Consider the following 23850-nt stretch of genomic DNA (forward strand, 5'->3'; position numbering starts at 1 on the left):
GAAAATGTCTGGGGAAGGCCAGAGACCTTTGGGTGTCGAGGTCGGAGGAAGAGAAACTCACTTTTCCAGTTACGGACTGAATTCAAAGTCTGTCTCTGCCGTACTGTTGAAGTGCAAACTTTATGCCAGCGGGCACTGCAGGGACACCTGGAACAGACTTCAGTATGAGGACAATACTCATCCTGGGACAATCGACGTGGCCGAGGGAGGATGAGGAATGGGGGGCTGTGTGGTCCTGGGCAAGAACACTGCATCTTCACCCACAGGGGCATTGTGGGTGGGAGAGGGGCTCACACCTGGACTATTCGCGGGAGTCTCTAGGTGGCTGGGACCCCTGGCCCGTAGCTCCCCGAGCTCCTTGGTAGAGACAAACAAACGTTCTGTGCCCGGTCTCTGCCCTGGCCCCTCTGGGTTCTGTCGAGGGGAGATGTCCCAGACCATTGCTGACTGGTGGGGAGTGATGAAATCTCACTGGGGATAGAATCCTCCTCCTCCCCTACTGGAGCAAAAGCCCCTCTGGGGGCCAGGATGTTGTCAGTCCTCCCTGGACAGCTCTTTCTGTCTCTCAGTGAAGGTGTCTCCCAAGCTGGCTCTCCTCCCAGGAATGCTCCAACCCTTTGCTGCATGGGCTGCAGTCTGCAGTCCAGGGCTGGGACCCTTCTTTGGAGAGGAAGAATCAGCCAGTGGTCCACATAGCATCCTCTGCAACCTCAGGCAATATGATCTGGCATCCAAATCAGGATGATTAGCTGCCAGAGCTCCCCTGGTGACTGCAATGTGTGAGGTCTTTTTTGACCTGTCTGAGGATTGCCCTCCAACCCCCAAACACCTCAAAGACAACTTTGCAGTCTGCTGCAACAGAGACACTCAGAGATAGGCAGTACAAGCTTCATGCATTCAGCCACACTGAAGGGAGAACATAGCCCCTTCACCTCCTCATGTTCCGTACAGCGCTAACACATCATGCCACGCACGCTTAACCTAATAAGATCATATGCAAAATTTTCAGCAGAGTGTTTGGCTGCCGCTCCCACATCGCCACTGCCAGGAGCACCCATTTTTCATCTGGAGCATGGCCAGTGGGGAGAAGAGGGGAACTTGGTGGCAGAACTTAGAAGGGACAGAAAAAGAAGAGGTGGGGGAAGGAAATGAAAGAAAGAAGGGACAGAGAAAAGAAAAGAAAAGAGTCCAAAAGGAGAATCACCTCTTCTTTCTCCTCTGCTGCCCCCCTGAGAAGCGGTGTGGCTTAGCGGAAAGAGCCTAGGCCTAGGATTCAGGGGATCTAAGTTCTAATTCAGTCAATCATACTTACTGAGTGCTTACTGTGTACCAAGCACTGAAGTAAGCACTTGGGAGAGTAGGATGCAATAATAAATGACACAGTCCCTGCCCACAAAGAGCTACCCAATTCTGCCACTTGCCTGCTGTGTCTTTGATCGAGTTGCTTTTCCGTGTCTCAGTTTTCCCACCTGTAAAATGGAGGTAAAATATATATTCTCCCTCCCCACGGATGATCTGATGATCTTCTACCTTCTCCAGTACTTAGTACAGTGCTTGGCGCATAGTTAGCACTTAACAAACACCACAATCATTAATAGTAATAATAATAATGTTAGTATTTGTTAAGTGCTCACTATGTGCTGAGCACTGTTCTAAGTGCTGGGGTAGATGCAGGGTAATCAGATTGTCCCAAATGGGGCTCAGAGTCTCAATCCCCATTTTCCAGATGAGGTAACTGAGGCACCGAGAAGTTAAATGACTTGCCCAAAGTCACACAGCTGACAAGTGGTAGAGCTGGGTTTAGAACCCAAGTCCTTCTGACTCTCAGGTCCCCTTCTCCTCCACACTTTATCTCACCCTTGGCTTCATGGACTCTGTCCTCTCCTGGTTCTCCTCTTATCTTTCTGGCCGTTCATTCTTGGTCTCCTTCACTGGCTCCTCCTCTCCCTCTGATCCACTAACTGTAGGGGTTTCTCAAGGGTCAGTTCTTGGCCCTCTTCTGTTCTCCATCTATACTCACTCCCGTGGTGAACTCATTCGCTCCCACGGCTTCAACTATCATCTCTATACAGATGACACCCAAATCTACATCTCCTCCCCTGTTCTCTCCTCCTCCCTCCAGGCTCGTATCTCCTCCTGCCACCGGGACGTCTCCACCTGGATGTCTGCCTGCGAACGTCTGTCTGCGAACCTAAAACTCAACATGTCTAAAACTGAGCTCCTTATCTTCCCTCCCAAACCCTGTCCTCTCCCTAACTTTCCTGTCACTGTGGACGGCACGACCATCCTTCCCGTCTCATAGGCCCGCAACCTTGGTGTCATCCTTGACTCAGCTTTCTCATTCACCCCACACATCCAATCCGTCACCAACACCTGCCGGTCTCACCTACACAATATCGCCAAGATCCGGCCTTTCCTCTCCATCCAAACGGCTATCGTGCTGGTACAAGCTCTCATAATATCCCGACTGGATTTTTGTGTCAGCCTCCTCTCTGATCTCCCTTCCTCCTGTCCCTCCCCACTACAGTCTATTCTTCATTCTGCTGCCTGGATCATCTTCCTACAGAAGCACTCTGGGCATGTCACTCCCCTCCTCAAAAACCTCCAGGGGTTGCCTATCAACCTTCGCACAAAGCAAAAACTCCTCACTCTTGGCTTCAAAGCTCTCCACCACCTTGCCCCCTCCTGCCTCACCTCCCTTCTTTCTTTCTACTGCCCACCCCGTACACTCCGCCCCTCTGCCACTCACCTCCTCACGGTCCCCCGTTGGCGCCTGTCCCACCGTCGACCTCTGGCCCATGTCCTCCCGCTGTCCTGGAATGCCCTCCCTCCTCACATCCGGCAAACTAACTCTCTTCCCCTCTTCAAAGCGCTACTGAGAACTCACCTCCTCCAAGAGGCCTTCCCAGACTGAGCCCCCCTTTCCCTCTGCTCCCCCTCATTCCCTCCCCCCCGCCCTCTGCTCTCCCCCCTTCCCCTCCCCTCAGCACTGTGCTTATTTGCATATATTATTTTTTTACCTTATTTATTTTGTTAATGAGGTGTACATCCGCTTGATTCTATTTATCTTGATGATGATGTCTTGTTTTCTTGTTCAGTTTTGCATTGCTGTCTGTCTCCCCCATCATTGAGCATGGAGGTGGGGGGAGGGCTCATCATGTGAGCTCATCACTGGGCAGGGATTGTCTCTATCTGTTGCCAAATTGTACAGTCCAAGCGCTTAGTACAGTGCTCTGCACATAGTAAGCGCTCAATAAATACTATTGAATGAATGAATGAATGAATGAATGAATGAATGAATGCTCTATCCGCTAGACCGTGATGCGTCTCTAGCTCTGCTTCTCACTTGAGTGAAAACTCGCTCATTTGTTCATTCAGCAAAGGTGATGGGAAGAGCAGAACGTTCCCGGAAAGTGGGACAAGGTGCGAGTTGTGAGGGGAAACAAAAGAATAGCTTGTCTTACTTGTAGCAAACTGTCTCAGGATCTCCCTGGGTCAGGAATCTAAGTCTGATGATCATCTATCCAATTTCTATAAAGCAAATTCTAATCGAGGACCCCCGCCTCAGATGAGAGAAAGCCAGGGTAAAAGTTTGCTCTGGAGAACTTACCCTCGGGCAATCAGATCCAGTTGGGTGGTCAGTCCCCCGGCGGACGGCTCTAACCCGGAAGGTCAGTGTTGGTCCGGGGCTCTGTCCCCGCGGCGTCGGGCTCCTCGGCCGTCCCCCGTCTCCTCCGGACTGCAGCCCGAGCGTGAAGAGGGACCAGGGTCGTGGGGCTGCAGGGCTCTGGGCAGGAGTGCTGCGTCCTCACCCACAGGGGTCAGCGTGGCCGGGAGCGGAGCTCACGGCAGGACTATTTGCAGGAGTCTCTGGGCCCCTGGGACCCCCGGCCCGCGGCTCCCCAAGCCCCTTGTCAGAGACAAACCCCCAGACGTTTCAGACTTAATTAAGACCTCGGTGGGGAGTGTTGAAATCTCTTGGAAACAGGGTCCCCAACTTTCTCAGCCTTTATGATGTCGAGCAGTTCAGCTTTTCTCCAGGGCTGGGGGAGGGAAGGGGCTGCCCCACTCTTTGGGTAACCCTAGAAGGTCCGCAGAGCCCTGAGCTCGAGCGGTGGAGGCTTCGGTCCACCCCGGGGTGCTGTAGGTAGGGTGCGTGGCTCCTCCCCAGAGCAGGCGGCAGGTAAGAGAGGTCAAAATTAGGTACACAAAAGCATAAAAACTCCACTCCTTGCAAGGCAGGCCCTGGGGCCAATCCAGGTGCCTGACCGCCGGCCAACTCTGCCAGGTCTGTGAAGATCTGTAAGACCGTGAGCCCTAAGTGGGACAGGGACTGTGTCCCAACCCAATTACCTTATATCTACTCTAGCGCTTTGTACAGTGGCTGGCACATAGTAAGCGCTTAACCAATACCACAATTACCATTCTCGTCATTTGGTCCAGATGAGGCGAAGGGAAGAGGAAATAATGAGGGAGATCGGGTTTGGGTCTTCAAGGTTCCCCACGAGGCTTTTCCTGACTAAGCCCTCATTTCTCCTACTCACCCTCCCCTCTGCATGGCCTCTGCACCTGGCTCTGTATCAACTAAGAATGTAACAGTCACCACACCCTCTAAGCACTTGAGAGTCACCCCACCCTCCGCCCCACCAGCACTTCATTCGTTCATTCATTCAATCGTATTTATTGAGCGCTTACTGTGTGCAGAGCACTGTACTAAGCTCTTGGAAAGTACAATTCGGCAATAAAGGGAGAGACAATCGCCGTCCACACCGGGCTTACCGTCTAGCAGGGGGGAGACAGACAGCAAAACAAGTAAACAGGCATCGATATAAATAAATAGAATTATAGCTATATACAGATCAAAACAAGGAAGCAGGCACCGACAGAGAGCACTTAGGTACAAATCCTTATACTCCACCATTTCCCCTCTCTGTAATTGATCGTATGGCCTGTCTCCCCCTCTAGACTGTAAGTTCCTTGTGGGCAGGGAATGTGTCTATCAACTCCATTGCACTGTACTCTCCTAAGCATTTAGTACAGTGCTCCATACAGTCTTTAGACTGCAAGCTAGTTATGGGCAGGGAACATATTCAACCACTCATTCTATGGTAGTGTAGCACTATCTTGTAAAGTCCAAGTCCCACACACCAGTACCATAGTAGTGTTAACATGAAACAGTATTCAAAGAGAACAGCTACAAAGTACCCCAAGGTGAAGGAGGCATTAGCAGTAGCTTGAGTGAATCAGTCATTGCCCTACAAAAGGTCGAAGCGCTTGGAAAGCGAGAACAAAGCCTAGGTGACATGTTTCCTTGCTGGGGGCTGAAAGGGAACAAGGAATTTAGCAGGAATCAGAGGGTGGGGAACAGTGAGCAGGCTGTGCAGACCTAATGAGTCAGAAAGAATCCATCACCCATCCACTTTTAAAGCCACACTGAAAGTACATCTCCCCTAAGAGGCCTTCCCTGACCAAGCCCTCATTTCCTCCTCTCCCGCTCCCTTCCATTCATTCAATAGTATTTATTGAGCGCTTACTATGTGCAGAGCTCTGTACTAAGCGCTTGGAATGAACAAGTCGGCAACAGATAGAGACAGTCCCTGCCGTTTGACGGGCTTACAGTCTAATCGGGGGAGACGGACAGACGAGAACGATGGCTAGAGTCAAGGGGAAGAACATCTCGTAAAAACAATGGCAACTAAATAGAATCAAGGTGATGTACATTTCATTAACAAAATAAATAGGGTAATGAAAATATATACAGTTGAGCAGACGAGTACAGTGCTGAGGGGATGGGAAGGGAGAGGGGGAGGAGCCGAGGGAAATGGGGGGAAAAGAGGGTTAAGCTGCGGAGAGGTGAAGGAGGGGGGTGGTAGAAGGAGTAGAGGAAGAAGAGGAGCTCAGTCTGGGAAGGCCTCTTGGAGGAGGTGAGTTTTAAGTAGGGTTTTGAAGAGGGGAAGAGAATCAGTTTGGTGGAGGTGAGGAGGGAGGGCATTCCAGGACCGCGGGAGGACGTGGCCCGGGGGTCGACGGTGGGATAGGAGAGACCGAGGGACGGTGAGGAGGTGGGCGGCAGAGGAGCGGAGCGTGCGGGGTGGGCGGTAGAAAGAGAGAAGGGAGGAGAGGTAGGAAGGGGCAAGGTGATGTAGAGCCTTGAAGCCTAGAGTGAGGAGTTTTTGTCTGGAGCGGAGGTCGATAGGCAACCACTGGAGTTGTTTAAGAAGGGGAGTGACATGCCCAGATCGTTTCTGCGGGAAGATGAGCCGGGCAGCGGAGTGAAGAATAGACTGGAGCGGGGCGAGAGAGGAGGAAGGGAGATCAGAGAGAAGGCTGACACAGTAGTCTAGCCGACATCCAGGTGGAGACATCCTGGAGGCAGGAGGAGACGCGAGCCTGAAGGGAGGGGGAAAGGACAGGGGCAGAGATGTAGATCTGCGTGTCATCTGCGTAGAGATGGTAGTCGAAGCCGTGAGAGCGAATGAGTTCACCAAGGGAGCGAGTGTAAATGGAGAACAGAAGAGGGCCAAGAACTGACCCTTGAGGAACTCCAACAGTTAAAGGATGGGAGGGGGAGGAGGCGCCAGCGAAGGAGACCGCGAATGACCGGCCAGAGGGGTAAGAGGAGAAACAGGAGAGGACGGAGTCCGTGAAGCCAAGGTTGCACTAGGATTTGCATCCTTTAATAATGTTGGTATTTGTTAAGCGCTTACTATGTGCAGAGCACTGTTCTAAGCGCTGGGGAAGATACAAGGTAATCAGGTTGTCCCACATGAGGCTCACAGTCTTCATCCCCATTTTACGGACGAGATAACTGAGGCACAGAGAAGTGAAGTGACTTGCCCACAGTCACACAGCTGACAAGCGGCAGAGCCAGGATTCGAACCCATGACCTCTGACTCCCAAGCCCGGGCTCTTTCTACGGAGCCACGCTGCTTTATTCACCCCTCCCTCGGTCCCATAGCACTTATGTACATATGTGTAATTTCATTCATTTCTTTGAATTAATGTCCGTCTAGACTGTGAGCTCACTGTGGTCAGGGAACATGTCTACCGACTCTGTTACATTGTACACTCCCAAACGCTTCGTACGGTGATCTGCGCACACTAAGCACGCAATAAATACGATTGGCTGGTTGGAATACATAGCCTTTGGCCCAGTCTACTAAGCTCTTTCTTTCTTTCTTTTTTTGAGGGAGAAGCCTCCGGCTGCATCCCCAGAGTGAAGGAACTCCTCCGGCCGGTTGCGGAGGTGGTGAGAGGACTACTCGTTATGCACTCAGTCAATCGTGTTTATTGAATCCTTACTACATGCAGAACACTGTCCTAAGCACTTGGGAGAGGATAGTATAACAATAAGCAGGCCCGTTCCCTGCCCCCCACAAGCTTGCAGTCTCTTTTTTCTTTTATGGTCCTTTTAGATTGGGGGTTTTGAAGATCGAGCATGTGCAATGAAGAATAAATAGAAGGAAAGGATCGGGAAAGGCAGAAGGAAGAGTCTGGCTGGTGACGTCGGCAGCGAGTTTATGAGATATGTAGAAGAACCTCGTGCACACTGGGAAGTGCTCCCGCCGTACTTTCAAAATTGTCAATCAGGTGACTTTGCAGAGGAGAGCGGCATTTTACCCGTAAATATAGTGATTAGACAGCCCCAACGCAAATTCTTTATGAGGTTGTAGCGTGAGTCTGTGTACAGGCTATTGAGCGGTTGTTGAGTGGTTAGCTCTGACTGACCATGTTCATCAGAGAAGCAGCGTGGCTCAGTGGAAAGAGCAGGGGCTGGGGAGTCAGAGATCATGGGTTCAAATCCCGACTCCGCCGCTTGTCAGCTGTGTGACTTTGGGCAAGTCACTGAACTTCTCTGGGCCTCAGTTACCTCATCTGTAAAATGGGGATTAAGACTGTGAGCCCCACGTGGGACAACCTGATCACCTTGTATTCTCCCCAGCGCTTAGAACAGTGCTTTGCACATAGTAAGCGCTTAACAAATACTAACATTTATTATTGTTATGTAGGGGTTTTTCCCAAGGTGAGGCTCAGCCATTGCACTCCGGCTGTGTTGGCGCCTGAGATTTCCCCAAATGGGGGGAAACTCGACTGGATAACTTGTGGTAGTGAGGGATTGCTTGCTACCCTGAGGTAGTTCGAAGGAAGGACTCTCCATTACCTGGGGAAACTATATGATATTTCCCTGTGGATTAATTTAGATGGGAGCTTTAATTTGTTCACTCATTCATTCATTCACTCAATCGTATTTATTGAGCACTTACTGTGTGCCGAGCAGCGTACTAAGAGCTTGGAATGTACAATTCGACAACAGATAGAGGCCGTCCCTGCCCAATAACGGTTTAAAAGGGGGAGACAGACAGCAAAACCAAACAAGTAGACAGGCATCAATTTAAAAGAGGGATCGCATTTCGGTCGTAATGGCGTGTGTCTGAGGTACTGTGGGTTAAGCATTTCGCGCCCGGGGCGCTCGAATGGCTCCTTCTTTGGTGTCATCCACTTACTTCTACTGAAGTTGGGCGGTTTAGGACAGGAGAGGGAGAGAAAGGTAGTGCGCGTGCGCCGTAGAGCCCCGAAGGCTCAGGTTGGGAAAAGCCCAAGGCCCCTGGTGGGTGACGTCACAACGAGGGTCCCGGGAGCGCTGTGCATCCTGGGAAATGGCCTGCCAATCTTCTCCTTACTAGGATTTTAGGGGCTCTGCTGAGGAGGGCGGCCGTTGCCCCTCAGGCTTGATGTGACCCCCCGCCCCATAGTCAATGGCCTCTGAGTTTGGCCATTTTGTGTCGTAGCAGGCCTATGTGTACAGTGCCCGACTTGTCATGGCGTCCTCCCCGAGGGGAGTAGGGTGTTCATACTTATCTGGCAGGGGAAATTGTGCGGTCATGCAGGTGCTTTTCCCAGGTTGAGGCTCAGTTACTGCGTTCTGGCTTTGCTGACCCCTGCGATTTCCTCAAATGCGAGGAACTCGACTGCATAATTTCTGGTGGGGGCGGACTGCGTTCGTGCTCTCCCTGGAAGTGCTGGCTCTAAAGAGAGAACAGTGTTGCAAGTATGAATTCCGTGCTTTTTTGGTTTTTTTTTTTCTTTTAACCAGAGGGGAGGTGAGTAACACGCCTTTAAGGAGAGTGACTCTGTCATACTCTGCCGGTGGCAGCGGCTGTCTTCTTCTTTTTATTGCTTCGGGAAGGAGAAGAGGAGTTGCTCTTCGGTCTTTCTTTGCTTTGAAGTTGAGTTCTTTGTCCGCTGTCAGTGCTTAGTGAGTGCAGATAGTATATTGAGTTGTTCCTCTTTTCTTAAAGTAAGGGCTGTTTTAGTAGTGAGGTTTTTTTTTTGTTTTTATCCTGTTATTATCTTGGATGGTATTTGAGGGCTTCCCTTATATAGAGCACTACAGTAGGCACTTAGGAGACTCCAAAGTCGATGGGCAATTATCCTGCCCACAGCGAGTTTGCAATCTAGAGAGAGAGGCCGATGTTAATTTTAAATGAATCATTTAGAATATATAAGTGATAGCTATGTATCTGAATTTTCTACGGTTGAAGGTGAGGTGAATAGAAAATGTCCGAAAGTCACAGATAATAATAATATTAATTCATTCATAATGATGGTATGTGTTAGGCGCTTACTATGTGCTAAGTGCTGGGGTAGATACAAGGTAATCAGGTTGTCCCACGCGGGGCTCACAGTCCTCATCCCCATTTTACAGATGAGGGAACTGAGGCCCAGGGAAGTGAAGTGACTCTCCCAAAGTCACACAGCTGATAGGTGGCAGAGCCGGGATTAGAGCCCACGACCTCTGATTCCCAAGAAAGACCTCCGTGCTCTTGCATTCATTCATTCAATGGTATTTATTGAGCGCTTACTATGTGCAGAGCACTGTACTAAGCGCTTGGAATGTACAAATCGGCAACAGATAGAGACAATCCCTGCCCAATGACGGGCTCACAGTCTAATCGGGGAGACAGACGGCAGAGCAAAACAGAAGGAAACAAAAACAAGACAACATTATCATGATAAATAGAATCAAGGGGATGGACACCTCATTAACAAAATAAATAGGGTAATTAATAAATATATACAAATGCGCACAGTGCTGAGGGGAGGGGGAGGAGCAGAGGGAGGAGGGGGAGCAGAAGGAAAAGGGGAAGCTCAGTCTGGGAAGGCCTCTTGGAGGAGGTGAGCTCTCAGTAGGGCTTTGAAGAGGAGAAGAGAATTAGTTTGGCGGAGGTGAGGAGGGAGGGCGTTCCAGGACAGCGGGAGGACGTGGCCCAGGGGTCGACGGCAGGAAAGGTGAGAACGGGGGACGGTGAGGAGGTGGGCGGCAGAGGAACGGAGCGTGTGGGGTGGGCAGTAGAAAGAGAGAAGGGAGGTGAGATAGGAGGGGGCAAGGTGATGGAGAGCTTTGAAGCCAAGAGTGAGGAGTTTGTGTTTCGTGCGGAGGTTGATAGGCAACCACTGGAGGTTTTTAAGGAGGAGGGCGACAGGCCCAGAGCGTTTCTGTAGGAAGATGATCCGGGCAGCGGAAGGAAGAATGGACTGTTGTGGGGAGAGACAGGAGGAAGGGACAACGGAGAGGAGGCTGACACAATAATCCAGTCGGGATATTATGAGAGCCTGTACCAGCACGATAGCCGTTTGGATGGAGAGGAAAGGGCAGATCTTGGCGATATTGTAAAGGTGGCTTTCCACCAAGCCACGCTGCTTCTCTATGTACCGCATAGGGTACGGAAGGGAGAGGGAACTGGGGAAGAAGGCTTAATCGGGAAAGGCCTCCTGGAGATGTGACTTTAGTAAGGCTTTGAAGGTGGAGAGAGGATGATGGTCTGGTATTTGTTAATAATAATGTTGGTATTTGTTAAGCGCTTACTATGTGCCGAGCACTGTTCTAAGCGCTGGGGTAGACATAGGGGAAGCAGGTTGTCCCACGTGGGGCTCACAGTCTTAATCCCCATTTTACAGATGAGGGAACTGAGGCACAGAGAAGTTAAGTGACTTGCCCACAGTCACACAGCCGACAAGTGGCAGAGCTGGGATTCGAACTCATGAGTCCTGATTCCAGGGCCCGTGCTCTTTCCACTGAGCCACGCTGCTTCTTGTTAAGCGCTTACTATGTGCAGAGCACTGTTCTGAAGGGGGAGACTCAGTGCAAGAGCATAAGCTTGAGAGGCAGAGGTCACGGGTTCTAATCCGCCGCCACGGATGCGCCGGGACCTCCTCTCCCTAGGAGCCGCGCCCCCGGACCGCCGCTGCCCCTCTTCCCGGTTGGATCTTTCCGGACGGGGACGCCGCCACGGAAGCGCCGAGATCTCTCCTCCTGAGAAGCCCGCGCTATCAGACTTCGATGACTTGCCTCCGGGCTCATGGTCGTCTCCCCCTCCCGGACGTCTGCACCCCCGCCCGAGGGCGCCGACACCAAGGACCCGCCCCCCCCCCCGCCCCCCGCCACCGCGGGCCCCGCAGCCCCCAGCAGCCTCCAGAACCTCGTGTAGCTCCCAGACCATCCCCCATCTCTCCACTGACCTTCCAACTCCCCTGGTCTAGTGCGCCTCGGACCCCATTCCCGCTCACTTTATAAAAACCATCGCCTCTGCCCTCCTCCCTTCCTTAACTTCTGTTTTTAACCACTCAATCTCCAATGGCTCCTTCCCCTCTGCCTTCAAACATGCCCATATCTCTCCCATCCTAAAAAAAACAAAAACCCTCTCTCGACCCCACTTCCCCTTCCAGTTGTCGCCCTCTCTCCCTACTACCCTTCCTTTCTAAAATCCTAGAACGAGTCGTCTACACTCGCTGCTTAGAATTCCTCAACTCCCATTCTCTTCCGGACCCCCTCCAATCTGGCTTCCGTCCCCTCCACTCTACCGAGACTGCTCTCTCTAAGGTCACCCGTGACCTCCTTCTTGCCAAATCCAATGGCTCCTACTCCATTCTAATCCTCCTTGACCTCTCAGCTGCCTTTGACACTGTCGACCATCCCCTCCTCCTCCACACCTTATCTCACCTTGGCTTCACGGACTCCGTCCTCTCCTAGTTCTCTTATCTCTCTGGCCGGTCATTCTCGGTCCCCTTCGCAGGTGCCTCCTCCCCCTCCCATCCTTTAACTGTTGGAGTTCCTCAAGGGTCAGTTCTTAGCCCTCTTCTGTTCTCCATTTACACTCGCTCCCTTGGTGAACTCATTCTCTCTCACGGCTTTGACTACCATCTCTACGCGGATGACATGCAGATCTACATCTCCGCCCCTGTCCTCTCCCCCTCCCTTCAGGCTCGCATCTCCTCCTGTCTCCAGGATGTCTCCACCTGGATGTCGGCCCGCCACCTAAAACTCAACATGAGCAAGACCGAGCTCCTCATCTTCCCTCCCAAGCCCAGTCCTCTCCCAGACTTCCCTATCACCGTGGATGGCACGACCATCCTTCCCGTCTCTGGGGCCTGCAATCTCGGTGTCATCTTTGACTCGTCTCTCTCGTTCACCCCACACATGCTATCCGTTACCAAGACTTGCCGGTTTCACCTTTACAATATCGCCAAGATCCGCCCTTTCCTCTCCACCCAAATGGCTACCTTACTGCTACAGGCTCTTGTTATATCCCGGCTAGACTACTGTGTCAGCCTTCTCTCTGATCTCCCTTCCTCCTCTCTCGCCCCACTCCAGTCTATTCTTCACTCCGCTGCCCGGCTCATCTTCCTGCAGAAACGCTCTGGGCCTGTCACTCCCCTTCTTAAACACCTCCAGTGGTTGCCTATCAACCTCCGCTCCGAACAAAAACTCCTCACTCTAGGCTTCAAGGCTCTTCATCACCTTGCCCCCTCCTGCCTCTCCTCCCTTCTCTCTACTGCCCACCCCACACGCTCCGTTCCTCTGCCGCCCACTTCCTCGCCGTCCCTCGGTCTCGCCTATCCCGCCGTCGACCCCTGGGCCACCTCCTCCCGCGGTCCTGGAATGCCCTCCCTCCTCACCTCCGACAATCTAATTCTCTTCCCCTCTTCAAATCCCTACTTAAAGCTCACCTCCTCCAAGAGGCCTTCCCAGACTGAGCTCCTCTTCTCCCTCTACTCCCTCTACCACCCCCCCTTCACCTCTCCGTAGCTTAACCCTCTTTTCCCCCCATTTCCCTCTGCTCCTCCCCCTCTACCTTCCCATCCCCTCAGCACCGTACTCGTCCGCTCAACTGTATATATTTTCATTACCCTATTTATTTTGTTAATGAAATGTACATCGCCTTGATTCTATTTAGTTGCCATTGTTTTTACGAGATGTTCTTCCCCTCGACTCTATTCATTGCCATTGTTCTCGTCTGTCCGTCTCCCCCGATTAGACTGTAAGCCCGTCAAACGGCAGGGACCGTCTCTATCTGTTGCCGACTTGTTCATTCCAAGCGCTTAGTACAGTGCTCTGCACATAGTAAGCGCTCAATAAATACTATTGAATGAATGAACTGCCCACCATCAAGGGAAGCGGCCATCCCTGGGGAGCCCCCACTCCCTCCTTCCGTGTGCTCTGACTAGAGGCGAATGATTCCCTCCCCCGGGTGGGGATTAAGACTGTGAGCCTCAGGCTGGACAACCTGATGACCTTGCACCACCCCTCCCCGCCCCCAGTGCTTAGAACAGTGCTTGGCACATAGCAAGCGCTTAACAAATGCCATCATTATTATTATTAGAGAAGCAGCGTGGCTCAGTGGAAAGAGCCTGGGCTTGGGAGTCAGAGGTCATGGGTTCAAATCCCACCTCAGCCACTTGTCAGTCGTGTGACTTTGGGCAAGTCGCTTCACTTCTCTGGGCCTCAGTGACCCCATCTGTAAAATGGGATTAAGACGGTGAGCCTCAAGAGGGACAACCGGATCACCTTGTATCCTTCCCAGCGCTTAGAACAGTGCTTTGCACATAGTAAGCGCTTAACAAATAATAATAATAATGTGCTTCTCTAATGCCATCATCACTGGGTAACATTGCCCTTGTTCTCACTGTGCTACTTTTAACTACTACCTGCACTCGCACCTACTCACCCCGCCCATGTTGCTTGGTTATCTACTCCTCTCCCCAGGAGTTTCCTCATGACAGCTCTCATGACAGCTCCGATGAAGCCGGGAGTGATGCCAAATAGGGAGAGGTCTAAGCCGAAGCGTCAGACAGAGTCGCCCAGCGTGTGCCGGGCAGCAGCGGTATGGGAAAGAGGCAAAGGTCATGTGATCAAACCATCGATCAAAGACACCAGCAGAGACTCGAGTTTTTACTGCGTAGAAGGCGGCAGTGGTAAAGATAGGCACTTCCCTATCTTTACCAAGAAAACTCGACGGATACAGACATTCCAGAATGACCCCGGGACAGAAGATGGGACGTTCTGAAGAGTGGAATCGCCATGGGTCAGAAGCAACGTCATTTGAGGAAGAAGAAGAAGATGATGAGCCTCTTATAAGGCTTTTCGTATCTCTCCCCTGCCCTCTCGGCCCCCTCCCTTCCGCCCCGCCCCCCGGTCACAATTGCCCTTGTTCTCGCTGTGTTACTTTTAACTACTACCTCCACTCGCAACTACTCACCCCGCCCATGTTGCTTGGTTATCTACTCCTCTCCCCAGGAGTTCCCTCTCCCCTGTCCCCCATAGCTCCCACCCTTCCCCAAATCGGCCATCCACAGGGTCACGAGCCTCTGGACTCTCCTTGCCGCTAGCCTTTTGATTTTGATCTGATCGACCCACGGACGAGTCAACATTCGACCCTGGGCATCACCCGCTTATTAATAATATTATATCATATTATATTATTCCTACCGCCTGTTAATCCTTAACTGATCTCAGTGCTGTTACTTCACTATGACCTTCCAACCCCCTGCTCCCATCTGCCCTTCCCAATCCTCACCTTCCCTTCCCCTCTCCCACTCGGCTCTTTCCCTCACTTTTCCACTGCCCCGTCCCCTCCTCCCCACCCCGTCCTTAGAATCCCACTTTACCAGCGCCAACCCTCAGCCCCCTTCCCTTGCGCTCTTCCCCACCGGACCCCTTCCTCCCGTCCCCTTCCCTTCCCTCTTCCCCGCCCACGTCCCGTCCCCTTTCTCCTGTCCATCGCCACCCCTCATCCCCCTCTCCCCACCCAGGTCCCCGCCATCTCATTTCCATCCAGACCCTCCCCTCCTCCCGCTCCCTTCCCCCTCCTCCTCCACAGCTGCTGCCAAGCGTGGCCTATTGGCAACCCCCCGCTCCATTAGAGGTTAAGCTCCCTTTCATCCTTGACCTATTCCTTTCCCGCTGTCTCCTCCTCCTCGCCCTGACGGAGACCTGGCTCACCCCTGAGGACACGATCTCTTCTGCTGCTCTCTCCAGCGGAGGCCTCTCCTTCTCCCACTCCCCCAGTCTCACCGGGAAAGGAGGAGGTGCCGGCTTCCTTCTCGCACCCCAATGCCGCTTCCGCACTATTCTCCCTCCCCCTTCCCTCTCCTTCCCCTCCTTCGAAGCTTATATCATTCGCCTCTACCACCCCCTCCAGATGCCTGTAGCCGTCATCTCCCGCCCCCCTCCTTCGCAAGAAACAAAAACCCCTCGCTCTTGGTTTCAAAACTCTCCATCACCTTGCCCCCTCTTGCCTCCCCTCCCTTCTCTCTTTCTACTGCCCACCCCGTACACTCCGCTCCTCTGCCGCTCGCCTCCTCGCGGTTCCTTGTTCTCACCTGTCCCGCCGTCGACCCCTGGCCCACGTCCTCCCGCTGTCCTGGAACGCCCTCCCTCCTCACCTCCGCCAAACGAACTCTCTTCCCCTCTTCAAAGCCCTACTGCGAGCTCATCTCCTCCAGGAGGCCTTCCCAGCCTGAGCCCCCCCTTTCCCTCTGCTCCTCCTCCCTTCCCCATTCCTCCCCCCGCCCCCGCTCGCCCTCCGCTCTTCCTCCTTCCCCTACCCCACAGCACTGAGCATATTTGTATATATTATTTATTACTCTATTTATTTTGTTAATGGTGTGTAGAGAAGCAGCGTGGCTCAGTGGGAAGAGCCCGGTCTTGGGAGTCAGAGGTCATGAGTTCGAATCCCGGCTCTGCCACTTGTCTGCTGTGTGATTGTGGGCAAGTCACTTGACTTCTCTGTGCCTCAGTTACCTCATCTGTAAAATGGGGATTAACTGTGAACCTCACGTGGGACAACCTGATTACCCTGTATTTACCCCAGCGCTTAGAACAGTGCTCTGCACGTAGTAAGCGCTTAACAAATACCAACATTGTTAATATTATATAAACCTATGATTCTATTTATCTTGGTGATATCTATGGCAGACTACTCGGTTTGCTGTCTTTTGCTTTGCTGTCTGTCTCCCCCGTTTAGACTGTGAACCCGTTATTGGGCAGGGATTGTCTCTCTCTGTTGCCGAATCGCACATTCCAAGCGCTTAGTCCAGTGCTCTGCACATAGTAAGCAAGCGCTCGATAAATACGATTGAATGAATGAATGAATGAATCCCGTCTCCACCGCTTGTCGTCTGAGTGACTTTCTGGGCCTCAGTTACCTCATCTGGAAAATGAGGAGGGATGAAGACGGTGAGCCCCTATGTGGGACAAACCTGATTACCTTGTACTCCCCCCTCCCTCCCGCCCCCACCCAGCGCTTAGAGCAGTGCTTGGCACATAGTACGCGCTTAACAAATGCCATCATCATCGTTATTATCATTATTACTCTCAACGAGGGAGAGAGAGAAAGAGAGAGTGAGTCTGAGAGTTTCCCTTCCCCTCCCCACAGCACTTACATATATTTGTCCATATTTATCGCTCTATCTATTAATGGTGTGCATTTACCTATGGTTCTAGTCATTTCTTTTGATGGTTGTGATGCCTGTCTACTTGTTTTGTTTTGTTGTCCGTCTCCCCCTTCTAGACTGTGAGCCCGTTGTCGGGTAGGGATTGTCTCTATCCATTGCCGCATTGTATGTTCCAAGCGCTCAGTACAGTGCTCTGCACATAGTAAGCGCTCAATAAATACGATTGAATGAATGAGAGAGGACGAAGTTTAAGCAGCAGGGCAGTGGAAATTAGCCATCAGACCCTCGCCTGCAAGGCCCAACTCCATTCTCCCTCCAAGTCTTCCTTTTCCCAGTCACTGACAGAGCCCAGCCCCTGCCTCCAGACCGCCCGCAGTAGTGGGGAGGAGTCGGCTGAGCAGCCGGGACTTCGGGAGTGGAACTAATTCTTGGGTCATAACTGCTCCCCCGCCCTCCCGTCCACCCCCGCCCCCCCCCCCCAAGGAGCCCATCAAGCAGGAAGGGTCGGGGAGGGGAACCCTATCTTGGGCACCTTGTGGGCACAAGGGCCACCCTCTGCAGCTTAGGAGCTGCTCCCGCTGGAGCTCTGCCTGCGCCAGCACCTTAGAGACTGACCCCGATAGCCCTGTCATAGCTGGCTCGGCTCGGGGGGAGGGGTATCCAGGCGTGGCGATGTGCCCTTCCCCGCTGAGGGGGCACCACCTTCCCTCCAGACCTTTCCAGTCCCACTACTTCTTCCTATTGTTAAAGATGGTATGTGGCCTTGAACGTGCCATTCCAACACCCAACCTCATCACAGTCAAGAAGGAAATGCTGAAGCTATGGCCACAACCACTCAATGGTCTCCTGAATGGAGCCTTCTATTACCGGAGTTGTGATCCTGCAAATTCATTCATTCATTCATTCATTCATTCATTCATTCGTATTTATTGAGCGCTTACTGTGTGCAGAGCACTGTTCTGAGCGATTGGGAGAGCAGCGATAAACAGTCACATTCCTTGTCCACAGCAGGCTTACAGTCTAGAGTGGGGGTGGGGGGCAGACATCAATACAAATAAATGAAATTATGAATATCAACTGCAGTGTCGTGCGGCTGGGATGGAGGGAAGGGCAAAGGGAGCAAGTCAGGGAGATGTGGAAGAAGAGGAAAAGTGGGGCTTAGTTTGGGAAGGCCTCTTGAAGGAGACGTGCCTTCAATAAGGCTTTGGCCGGAGCCGGGGTGGCGGGGAGGGGAGGGGAGTGCGGAGTAATTGTCAGATTGGAGGAGAGAGGGCATTCCAGGCCGGAGGTAGGACGTGGTGCCGGGTGTGAAAAGACATACCAACAGGCTAAGACGTGGCAATCATTGAGGAAGTTTCCACAGCAGTTGAACCTAACGACCTAACCACTGAGGCCGACAAGCATGGAGGCCAGCTCTGTTTAAACTCTTACTTTAGCTTTTCCTCAACATATGGGACATAGAGGAGAGAGCATAGGATCTCAAAGCTGCCTCCATCATCGCCATCTCTTTTCAATAGAGTACTCATTAAGGGCTTACCCTCTGCCAGGTACCGTCCTGAGCGCTGGGGTCGATAGAAGGTTGAACACAGTCCCTGTCCCATATGGGGCTCACAGTCTTAGTCGGAGGGAGAGAAGTGAATTCCCATTTTACAGATGATGTGACTGAAGCGCAGAGAAGTGAAGTGACTTGCCCAAAGTCGCACAGCAGACAAGTGGCAGAGCTGGGACTGGAACCCAGAGCCTCCGAGCCCCAGGCCCATAGTCTTCCCACTCGGCCATGTTGCTTGCCTTCCAAAAGGAAGATGAAATTCCAGGCTGACAATTATCGAGGCCCCTCATTTCCTCTCCACTGAGCCAACAAGATCCTAGCCAGAAGGCTATTGCCCAGTGAATGTTCCTGGCTTCAGATCACAGTGTGGCACAGCGGGCACGATCTTTGCAGCATGGCAGACTCAGGAAAAGTGCAAAGAGCAGTACCAAGACCTCCCTAGAGAAGCAGCGTGGCTCAGTGGAAAGAGCCCGGGCTTGGGAGTCAGAGGTCATGGGTTCAAATGCCGGTCCAGCCGCTCGTCAGCTGTGTGACTTGGGAAAGTCACTTCACGTCTCTGCGCCTCAGTGACCTCGTCTGTAAAATGGGGATGAAGACTGTGAGCCCCACGTGGGACCACCTGATCACCTCGTATCCTCCCCAGCGCTTAGAACAGTGCTTTGCACATAGTAAGCGCTAAACAAATGCCATCGTTATTATTATTACATAGATTTCCTAGGCTTTATGAGAGCCCATTTGACCCCCTCAGTGGGTCTGGACTCTGGAAACCACTTGCTAAATTTGGCTGCCCCTGAAAAGTTCATTAAAATCTGAAACTCCCTCACGGAGGCCTGGTTGGCTGTGCCTAACCCAAGGATTTCCACATCTGGTCCGTTCCCTCTCGGCCTCCCTCTCTACATTGCAAACTCGTTGTCGACAGGAAAAGCGCACACCGACTTTGGACTCTCCCAAGCGCTTCCTAAAGCGCTCTGTATAAGGGAAGCCCTCAAATATCAACCATGATGGTAACGGGATAAAAAACCGCTCACTACAAAGCAGGAGCTCACTTTGGAAAAGAAGCAGTAACCCAATTTGATAAGCACATTCACGTCAGCACCAACAAAGCGCAAAGAATTGAACTCCCCAACTGGACAACAGCAAACGGAGACATAACTCTCCTCTTTACCTTTCCCGCAAGGCTACAGAAAACAAAGTCCTCTCTACTACCATAACCCTCGTAAGAGAGTCACATCTCTTGCTGCAGGAGCTTCTCTACTGCCTCTTACCACACGGATATCCCTTGGGAATCTTTAAAGTCGTTCTAACTTTAGTAACCAGCATGGCGGGGGAGAGCGCGAACGCAGTCCCCCACTACCAAAAATTATGCAGTCGAGTTTCCCACATTTGAGGAAATCGCAGGGGTCAGCGAAGCCAGAGTGCAATAGCTAAGCCTCACCCTGGGAAAAACTACCTTCATGATCATAGTATTTCCCCTGCCAGGTAAGTATGACTGGGCCCACCCCTCGGGGAAGGACGCCATGACAAGTCGGGCACTGTACACATAGGCCTGCTACGGCACAGACCGGCCGAACTTAGAGGCCATTGACTATGGGGCGGGGGGGTCACATCAAGCCTGAGGGGCAACGGCCGCCCTCCTCAGCAGAGCCCCTAAAATCCTAGTAAGGAGAAGATTGGCAGGTCATTTCCCAGGATGCACAGCGCTCCCGGGGCCCTCGTTGTGACGTCACCCACCAGGGGCCTTGGGCTTTTCATTCATTCATTCATTCATTCAATAGTATTTATTGAGCGCTTACTATGTGCAGAGCACTGTACTAAGCGCTTGGGATGAACAAGTCGGCAACAGATAGAGACAGTCCCTGCCGTTTGACGGGCTTACAGTCTAATCGGGGGAGACGGACAGACAAGAACAATGGCAATAAATAGAGTCAAGGGGAAGAACATCTCGTAAAAACAATGGCAACTAAATAGAATCAAGGCGATGTACAATTCATTAACAAAATAAATAGGGTAATGGAAATATATACAGTTGAGCGGACGAGTACAGTGCTGTGGGGATGGGAAGGGAGAGGTGGAGGAGCAGAGGGAAAAGGGGAAAAAGAGGGTTTAGCTGCGGAGAGGTAAAGGGGGGGTGGCAGAGGGAGTAGAGGGAGAAGAGGAGCTCAGTCTGGGAAGGCCTCTTGGAGGAGGTGAGTTTTAAGTAGGGTTTTGAAGAGGGGAAGAGAATCAGTTTGGCGGAGGTGAGGAGGGAGGGCGTTCCGGGACCGCGGGAGGACGTGGCCCGGGGGTCGACGGCGGGATAGGCGAGACCGAGGGACGGTGAGGAGGTGGGCGGCAGAGGAGCGGAGCGTGCGGGGTGGGTGGTAGAAAGAGAGAAGGGAGGAGAGGTAGGAAGGGGCAAGGTGATGGAGAGCCTTGAAGCCTAGACTGAGGAGTTTTTGTTTGGAGCGGCGGTTGATAGGCAACCACTGGAGTTGTTTAAGAAGGGGAGTGACATGCCCAGATCGTTTCTGCAGGAAGATGAGCCGGGCAGCGGAGTGAAGAATAGACTGGAGCGGGGCGAGAGAGGAGGAAGGGAGGTCAGAGAGAAGGCCGACACGGTAGTCTAGCCGGGATATAACGAGAGCCCGTAACGGTAAGGTTGCCGTTTGGGTGGAGAGGAAAGGGCGGATCTTGGCGATATTGTAAAGGCGAAACCGGCAGGTCTTGGTAACAGATAGGATGTGTGGGGTGAACGAGAGAGACGAGTCAAGGATGACACCGAGATTGCGGGCCCGAGAGACGGGAAGGATGGTCGTGCCATCCACGGTGATAGAGAAGTCTGGGAGAGGACCGGGTTTGGGAGGGAAGATGAGGAGCTCAGTTTTGCTTTTCCCAACCTGAGCCTTCGGGGCTCTACGGCGCACGCGCACCACCTTTCCCTCCCTCGTTGAGTGTAGAGCACTATGTGCAGAGCACAGTACTAAGCGCTTGGAACGGACAATTCGGCAACAGATAGAGACCATCCCTGCCCAATAACGGGCTCACAGTCTATACGGGGGAGACAGACAGCAAAACAAACCAGAACACAGCAAAACGAGTAGTCTGGCGTCAATATCATCAAGATCAATAGAATCGTAGATATACACACACCCTTAACAAAGTGAATACAGTGATAAATAATATATACAAATAAGCACAGTACCGTGGGGAGGGGAAGGGGGAGGAGCAGAGGGCGGTAGAGGAGGGAATGGGGAGGGGAGGAGGAGCAGAGGGAAAGGGAGGGCTCAGTCTGGGAAGGCCTCCTGGAGGAGGTGAGCTCTCACTAGGGCTTTGACGAGGGGAAGGGAGGTAGGTTGGCAGAGGTGAGGGCGTTCCAGGTCAGCGGGAGGACGTGGGCCAGGGGTCGACGGCGGGACAGGCGCGAACGGGGGACCGCGAGGAGGCGAGCGGCAGAGGAGCGGAGCGTGCCGGGTGGGCAGTCGAAGGAGAGAAGGGTGGTGAGGTGGAGGGGGCGAGGGGATGGAGAGCTCTGAAGCCAAGAGTGAGGAGTTTTTGTTTCGGGCGAAGGTTGATAGGCAACCCCTGGAGGTTTTTGAGGAGGGGAGCGACAGGCCCAGAGCGCTTCTGTAGGAAGATGATCCGGGCAGCGGAATGAAGAATGGACTGGAGCGGGGAGAGACAGGAGGAAGCCTCCCAACCTCAGTAAAAGTAAGTGGAAGTGGATGACGCCAAAGAGGGAGCCATTCGGGCTCCCCGGGCGCGAAATGCTTAAGCCACGGTACCTCACACACATGCCATGACGACCGAAATGCGATCCCTCTTTTAAATTGATGCCTGTCTACTTGTTTGGTTTTGCTGTCTGTCTCCCCCTTTTAGACTGTGACTGAGCCCGCTATTGGGCAGGGACGGTCTCTATCTGTTGCCGAATTGTACATTCCAAGCTCTCGGTACGCTGCTCGGCACACAGTAAGCTCTCAGTAAATACGATTGAATGCATGAACGAATGAAGTGCTGTGGGGCTGAGGGTGGGGTGACTCTCAAGTGCTTAGAGGGTGTGGTGACCGTTCCTTTCTTAGTTGGTACAGAGCCAGGTGCAGAGGCCCTTGCAGAGGGGAGGGTGAGTAGGAGAAATGAGGGCTTAGTCAGGAAAAGCCTCTTGGAGGAGCTGTGATAGGGAAGCCAGCTCGGGGGGAACCTCGAAGACCCAAACCCGATCTCCCTCATCATTTCCTCTTCCCTTCGCCTCATCTGGGCCAAATGACGAGAATGATCATTGTGGTCTTGGTTAAGCGCTTACTATGTGCCAGCCACTGTACTAAGCGCTAGAGTAGATATAAGGTAATTGGGTTGGGACACAGTCCCTGTCCCACTTAGGGCTCACGGTCTTACAGGTCTTCACAGACCTGGCACAGTTGGCCGGCGGTCACGCACCTGGATTGGCCCCCGGGCCTGTCTTGCAAGGAGTGGAGCTTTTATGCTTTTGTGTACCTAATTTTGACCTCTCATACCTGCCGCCTGCTCTGGGGAGGAGCCACGCACCCTATCTACAGCACCCCGGGGTGGACCGAAGCCTCCACCGTTCGAGCTCAGGGCTCTGCGGACCTTCTAGGGTTGTTACCCAAAGAGCGGGGCAGCCCTTTCCCTCCCCCAGCCCTGGGGAGAAGCTGAACTGCTCGACATCATAAAGGCTGAGAAAGTTGGGGACCCTGTTTCCAAGAGATTTCAACACTCCCCACCGAGGTCTTAATTAAGTCTGAAGCGTCTGGGGGTTTGTTTCCAACAAGGGGCTTGGGGAGCCGCGGGCCGGGGGTCCCAGGGGCCCAGAGACTCCTGCAAATAGTCCTGCCTTGTGGGTGAGGATGCAGCGCTCCCGCCCAGAGCCCTGCAGCCCCACGATCCTGGTCCCCCTTCACGCTCGGGCCGCAGTCCGGAGGAGACGGAGGACGGCCGAGGGGCCCCGGACCGGCACTGACCTTCCGGGTTAGAACCGTCCGCCGGGGAGACTGGCCACCCAACTGGATCCGACTGCCCGAGGGTAGGTTCTCCACAGCAAACTTTACCCCGGCTTTGTCTCATTTGGGGTGTCCTCTGATTAGAATCGGCTTTACGGAAATTGGATAGATGAGCGTCAAATTCAGATTCCTGCCCTAGAGGACCCCGAGACAGTTTGCTACAAGTAAGACAAGCTGTTCTTTGGTTTCCCCTCGCAACTCACACCTTGCCCCACTTTCCGGAACATTCAGGTCTTCCCAATACCTATGCTGCATCAACAGATGAGTGAGTTTTCCCTCAAGTGAGAAGCAGAGCTAGAGACGCATCACGGTCTAGCGGATAGAGCGGCACAGACCGGGAAGGCAGAAGGACTTGGGTGCTAAACCCGGCCATACCACTTGCCTGCTGTGTGACTTTGGGCAAGTCGCTACACCTCTCTGGGCCTCGGTTCCCTCATCTGTAAAAATGGGGATTAAGACCATGAGCCCCAGGTGGGACATGGACTGTGTCCAACCTGATCAGCTCGTACCTATCGCAGCACTTAGTACAGTGCCTGGCAATAAGTAATAAATGCTTAACAGATACCATCAAAAAAC

The 23850-nt window shown here is 52.8% G+C and overlaps 1 protein-coding gene, 2 non-coding genes and 1 pseudogene across 3 annotated transcripts in view; 3 read left to right on the forward strand and 1 right to left on the reverse strand.

Moving 5' to 3' along the window:
• The window catches only part of LOC100681834 (olfactory receptor 24), a 162653-nt gene that overhangs the window by 76156 nt on the left and 62647 nt on the right, over window positions 1–23850 (forward strand). The window lies entirely within an intron of this gene.
• On the forward strand, window positions 7996–8132 carry LOC114806844 (annotated as a pseudogene).
• LOC114806811 lies at window positions 8852–9014 on the forward strand. The gene has a single exon (XR_003754869.1). It is a non-coding gene; the product is annotated as a U1 spliceosomal RNA (small nuclear RNA).
• LOC114807239 lies at window positions 19606–19770 on the reverse strand. Its single transcript, XR_003755291.1, has one exon. It is a non-coding gene; the product is annotated as a U1 spliceosomal RNA (small nuclear RNA).

This window comes from Ornithorhynchus anatinus, chromosome X1, assembly GCF_004115215.2.
Source record: "Ornithorhynchus anatinus isolate Pmale09 chromosome X1, mOrnAna1.pri.v4, whole genome shotgun sequence".
Classification (NCBI taxonomy): domain Eukaryota; kingdom Metazoa; phylum Chordata; class Mammalia; order Monotremata; family Ornithorhynchidae; genus Ornithorhynchus; species Ornithorhynchus anatinus.